The sequence below is a fragment of the Dama dama genome, unplaced genomic scaffold, assembly GCF_033118175.1.
Source record: "Dama dama isolate Ldn47 unplaced genomic scaffold, ASM3311817v1 ptg000209l, whole genome shotgun sequence".
Taxonomy (NCBI): Eukaryota; Metazoa; Chordata; class Mammalia; order Artiodactyla; family Cervidae; genus Dama; species Dama dama.
This window is the reverse complement of record NW_026871000.1, coordinates 1,255,501-1,262,465: the sequence shown is the minus strand read 5'-3', so window position 1 is coordinate 1,262,465 and position 6,965 is coordinate 1,255,501.

Sequence of the window (6,965 nt, the reverse complement as noted above, 5' to 3'; positions counted from 1 at the left end):
TTTATCCAACAGGATCTTGCAGCCCTCTGAAACCTTCTTAGAAGTAGAGTAGCTGGACTATGCAATACTCCCAAACAAAGACCCTTGGCCTTCTAGGAATCTGAGCATAACACCAGAACTTCCTGGCCAGCTCAGGAGAAGGACAGAAAGTCAAAGAAGTCTTCAGGTCAACCTCCAAGCCTGGAGGTATTTGTTTCACAAGGGACTCAGAAGTCAGAGATCTAACCTTGGAATTTTCAGTTGCAAATAGCATAAATACCATCAAAGTGACTTTAAAAAAGAAAAAGATATTTGGCCACTTGACTGAAAGGTTCAGGAATGTGTGATCTCAGACCCCATGGCCACCAACACCCCAAAGGCAGAATTTAACAAGTATCTTTAAATTCTTTTGAAGTCAGTCTCTTTGTCTCTATCCCTGGACACTGTTTCCTCTAATTTGGCTTCATTTGTAGACAATAATCTACATGGGGTAAAAGATGTGGCAGGAGTGATTCAACAGAGATTTCTATTGATTGAACACTGGTTAATTCTTAGAAGGATAATTGCTTAGGAAAGATGGCTTAAATTTTTTTATGTGAGATTAAAGTGTCCTTATGGTTGAAATATTTTGAGTTCCTCTTCCTTTGTTATTTGCAGCCAAAAGCATGTCAACATATCTAGCACATAATAAACAGTAGTAATAGTATTATATCACATGGACTCAGATGTCTACTCAATAAATCAATCATTCAAGTGGAGTGGATATTTTCTCCATCAGATATTAACTGAGCACCTACAATGCACTGGCAGTGTCCCAGGCACAACAGACACATATCTGAATAAGACAAGGTGCTTGCTCAAAAACAAAAAAAAAGAAAGAAAGAAACTGAGAAATTTGACCACCTTAAAAAACATACTAAAAATTATAAGTAAGCCTTCCCAGGTGGCTCAGTGGTAAAGAATCTGCCTCCCAATGCAGGAAATGCCAGTTCAATACCTGGTTTGGGAAGTTACTACGTTTCAAGGGGCAACTAGATGCATGCACTACAACTTACTGATCGTGTGCTCAGAGCCCAGAAGCCCCAACTACTGAAGCCCACATACCCTACAGCCTGTGCTCCACAACAAGAGAAGCCACTGCAATGAGAAGACTGTGCACCACAACTAGAGAGGAGGTCCTTTCTCCTCAGCTAGAGAGAAGCCCTTGCAACAGTGAAGACCCAGCACAGCCATAAATAGATACTTATTATAAAAATAAAGACATGATACCAAAGTCAAATTGAAATTGAAGTCAAAGACAATGATAAGTGTTAACCCCCCTTGATATATAAAAAAACTCTTAGAAATAAATAATAAGTCAACAAACCAAATAAAAAACGATCAAAGGGCATGAACAGATATCTTACTGTATTGTTAAAAGTGCAACTGGTTCTGAAACTTATACAAAGATGTTCAAGTTCACTCATAATAAGAGAAATGCATATATATTGAGATACCAGTTTTTGCATCGGCTTGACAAAAGTTTGAAAGTTTTATGACACAGTGCTGGTGGAGCTCTGGGGCTTCGTGCAGTGCTTGTGGAAGCTGAAATTGGCACAACTTGTAAGAAGAGAAAGTGGGCAACGTTTATCTTATTTGTAAGTTTGACTCGTCAATTCCACTTCTGAGAATCTATCTACAGATACATTTACATAAGCATGCATATTCTATATAGAGTTATTTTTGACAATACTGTCTGTCATAGCAAAGAATGTAAACAAATCGAATCTCCATCAGCAGTGGACTAATATTTACTGGCTGTGGGACTTTTTATTCTGTTGGAGTTTGGATCTTATTCCAAATCCAGTGAGAAGATGCCAGACGCCTGCTTTTTAAAGCAGGAGAGGGGCATAATCTGAATTCTACTTTTAAGAATCATCCTAATCTGGGGGTGGGTACCCAAGTATAATCCTCTGTGAGAAAATATCATGATGCACACTTGAGCTTGGTTCCGTAAACTGTGTATGTTATAAAATGAGAAAATACCTTCACGTTCATGAGAAAGCCACCTGTTTTTGGCCAGACACACTGCCTCTAGCCTTCCCACTGGAAACCATTCTCCCCAATGCAGATGAGAAGGGAGGATGTCCCCAGGTCACCTAAAGGACCCCTTGTGGTCATTTTCTAGCCTCTCCCTGGTCTTCCACTTTTCTCCTGATTTCTGTCACCACACATCTCCAAACTCCTACAAATGGACCCATATAAGGATGCAGCCTACCTTCTTTACTCACAAGGATTTGGGGAAACTCCCAGGATGTAGGGTAGACAGACTGTTCGTTCTGGGTAAAGCGAAATCTGAGTTCAGCAGGATCAGCGATTCTTTCGCAGCGCCCACAGCACGGACGATGCTGCCGGCTCAGCACCCGTGAAGCTATGCTCGCCAGTGACCACCAAACAGCACTGCGACACCACCATTGGCCCGAACTGACTGCAGTTCAGTTCAGCTCACCTCAGTAGCGTCTGACTCTTTAAGACCCCATGGACCACAGCACCCAAGGCCTCACTTCCCCGTCCATTGCCAACTCCTAGGGTCCACCCAAACCCATGTCCATTGAGTCAGTGATGCTAACCATCTCATCCTCTGCTGTCCCCTTCTCCTCCTGCCCTCAATCTTTCCCAGCATCAGGGTCTTTTCCAATGAGTCAGCTCTCCACATCATGTGGCCAAAATATTGGAGTTGCAGCTTCAGGTGAATACCCAGGACTGACCCCCTTTAAGATGGCCTGGTTGGATCTCCTCACAGTCCAAGGGTCTCTCAAGAGTCTTCTCCAACACCACAGTTCAAAAGCATCAATCCTTCTGCACTCAACTTGCTTTATAGCCCAACTCTCAGATCCATGCAAGACCACTGGAAAAACCATAGCCTTGACTAGACAGACCTTTGCTGACAAGCTAATGTCTCTGCTTTTCAATATGCTTTCTAGGTTGGTCGTAACTTTCCATCCAAGGAGTAAGCGTCATTTATTTCATGGCTGCAATCACCATCTGCAGTGATTTTGGAGACCAGAAAAGTAAAGTCAGCCAGTGTTTCCCCGTCTGTTTGCCATGAACAACACAGAAAGCCCAGAGATAAATCCACACACCTATGGAAACCTTATCTTTGACAAAGGAGGCAATCATATACGATGGAGAAAAGACAATCTATTGACCAAGCAGTGCTGGGAAAACTGATCAACCACTTGTAAAAGAATGAAGCTAGAACACTTTCTAACACTACACACACAAAAATAAACTCAAAAGGGATTAAAGATCTCAACATAAGGTGACAAACTACAACACCCTTAGAGGAAAACATAGGCAAAACACTCTCTGACATAAATCACAGCAGGATCCTCTATGACCCACCTCCCAGGGTAATGGGAATAAAAGAAAAAATAAACAAATGGGCCCTAATTAAGCTGAAAAGCTTTTGTGCAGGAGGAAAACTATAAGCAAGTGTTTGCACAGAAGGAAATTATAAACAAGGTGAAAAGACAGCATTCAGAATGGGAGAAAATAATAGCAAATGAAGTAACAAACAAAAAATTAATCTCAAAAATATACAAGCAACTCCTGCAGCTCAATTCTGGAAAATTAAGTGACCCAATCAAAAAATGGGCCAACGAACTAAACAGACATTTCTCCAAAGAAGATATATAGATGGCTAAAAAACACACGAAAAGATGCTCAACAACACCCATTCTCAGAGAAATGCAAATCGAAACCACAATGACGTACCATCTCAAGCCGGTCAGAATGGTTGCTATCCAAAAGTCTACAAACAGTAAATGCTGGAGAGGGTGTGGAGAAAAAGGAACCTTCTCACACTGATGGTGTGAATGCAAACTAGTTCAGTCACCATGGAGTGCAATGTGAAGATTCCTTTAAAAAACTGGAAAGATAACTGTCATATGACCCAGTAATCCCTCTGCTGGGCATACACACTGAGGAAACCAGAGTTCAAAGACACGTGCACCTGTGTTCCTCGCAGCACTGTTTTCAATAGTAGCAACCTAGATGTTCATTGACAGAGGAAAGGAGAAGAAAGTTCTGCTACATATACACAATGGAATATTACTTGGCAATTAAAATGAATGCATTTGAATCCATTCTAATGAGGTGGATGAAACTGGAGCCTATTATACGGAGTGAAGTCAGTCAGAAAGAAAAACATCAATACAGTAGATTAACCCATATATATGGAACTTAGAAAGATGGTAACAATGACCCTATATGCGAGACAGCAAAAGAGACACAGATGTAAACAACAGACTTTTGGACTCTGCGGGAGAAGGCAAGGGTGCAATGGTTTGAGAGAATAGCATTGAAACATTTATATTATCATATGTGAAACCTAGCACCAGCCCAGGTTCGATGCATGAGGCAGGGTGCTCAGGGCTGGTGCACTGGGAAGGCCCTGATGGATGGGATGAGGAGGGAGGCAGGAGAGAGGATCAGGATGGGGAACACATATACACCCATGGCTGATTCATGTGAATGTATGGCAAAAACCACCACAATACTGTAAAGTAATTAGCTTCCAATTAAAACAAAATTTTAAACAAAGAGGTAAAATATAAAGATTAAAAGATACTTTAGCTGAGTGACCAAAAAAAAAAAAAAAAAAAAATCAGCATATGAGAACTCATGAGATGCATGTCTTGAGGTGCTTATAATGTTAAATGCTTGCATTAAAAAAGAATAAAAGCCTAAGCCAATGGAAAAAAAATGTAAACTCCCTCAAAGCTTTCAGCAAAGGCCATGTATAGGAAACGTGAGAGAGGGGTGTGATGAGCTGGTACAAACTTCTTGCTGTCAGATCCTGTTTGCCTGAGGTAAGGTGGTGGCCAGCTGTGATCCTGTAATCCTCAAGGGAAATGAACATTATTCCCTATTCCCTAAAAGGAAAGGCCCAAAGTTTGACTTTCATCCTCTAAGGTCCTGGTTGGAAGGAGGGGGTCCCTATGCAGGCCAGTTATCCTGTTGGGAGCATTCATCTAGCACCCAGTCTTGTTACTTCCAGCAGTGCCTGGTCTCAGCTAGAAGAGGCAGTTCTCAGCTCTCTGTGCCCTCCCCTTACCAAGGCCCCCATACCCTGCCCAGCCGCCGTCAATGAGGGAGCCAGGTACCCAGCATGCAGCTGGCCCTCAGCCTCCTCAGTCTACCCTAATGGGGAGCTGGGTCCTGTAGACTGTGACCCATGCAGATGTCACAACTGTTCAGACATGGAGGTAGGGGTGGGACACGTTGGCCATTGCTTGGAAACCTGGGCCAGGCCAGTGAGTGGTTCCAGCAAGGGCTCTGGGACTCTGCAAGACACAGCCTGTCCCCAAGCTCCACAGTCCATTACCCAGCCCGAGGCCCGAGGGCCTGGAGGGCCCTGTGGGAAGGCTATAATGTAGCTTTCACTGCATTGTGCTGAGAGGCTTTCTGTTGGCAGTGTTGGGTTTTCTAGCTTCACTAATGGTCTTGGGCTGAGGCCTACAGCTCTCTTACATCCTGCCTCTATTACAGTATCTTCCTTGATGAGCTTATTCAACCCGGGACTAAAACTTGGTAACCTGGACCATTATGGGCCATTTCCGCTAGCCCAATGACCACACTCTACTCTGTTTTCATAATGCAGGGATTTCAACTTAACAATGTCATGTGATGTAAAAGCTTTCGCCTTCCTCTAACTGAACTATTTAACTTAGCATAACACTGCCTAGGTCATATATTGCCAACGGGGCCATTGATTATTTATTCATTGCTGGAATTAGTTGACATGTAATCTATTTCAAACAATTATTATTGGACTATAGTTGCATCACAAGGTTGCTTTAGTTTCTGCTGTACATATGTCAAAGCGAATCAATTTTAGGTGTACATATTTCCCATCATTTTCTGATTTCCTTCCCATTTACGTCACCACAGAGCAGAGCAGAGTCCCCTTCTTCTTTTCCTTTTCTCAAAACTCAATGAAGAAAGAAATTAACTGGGGGTTAATTACTACACAGTATCGTGATGGTTTCTGCCATGCATCAACATTAATAAGCCATAAGTATGTAGGGGTCCCACCCATCCTGGAACCACTCCCATATCCCTTCCTATGCTATGCTTCTGGGTTGTTCCAGAGCCCTTGCTATGCATGCCCTGCTTCATGCAGATGAAAATCTGAGAGATGATTTTTCTGCATGAAATATGGAATTTTCTCTATTTCACTTGTGAGAACATGGATGCAGATGTTTAAACATGAAAAAGGAAATCTGTATTTCATGTTTGAAACCGTACTTTTATAAGTTTCTTCCTCGTATATTGAATCTTGTCTGTTTCACATATAAATATTTGTGCACACTTTTTCCTACATGAATGGGGAAATCTATATATTTCAGATATGAAAAATTGAGCATATGCTTTCCTGCTTGAATTGTGAAACTGTATGCCTTGCCTATATGGAAACCTCAGTGAAATTTTACTGACATGAAGTTAACTAATTAAGATATGGGGAACGAATATGGAATTGGAATCACCTCTATTTTATAAATTATATTCTCGGCACCACTGTTTCTTTGTGAAATACTTAATTCTTTGTATTTCCCAAATATAAAGCAATGACTGTCCACCATGAAATATAGAGTTCTCTGCATTGCATGTATGAAAATCTATATTGCCTGTATGAAAAACTTTCCTTCATGAAAGTTGGATTTCTCTATATTTCATATTTGAAGATCAGAATGGACATTTTCCTCAGAGAAATAAGGAGGTCTGTGTCTTTCATATGAACCACTGGTTCTTCAGTCTCTGAAACACCTGTTTGCATCTGTGTCACTGTTCCTTGTATGTGTGTGTGTGTGTACATGTGTGTGCTAGTGTCACCTGTGTGTGTGTGTGTGTGTGTGTGTGTGTCTGGTCTAAGGCATGTGCTCAGTGTGAAACACCAGACATCCTAGGAGACAGAGTGTGAGCGTGGCATCTGTCCAGGCACT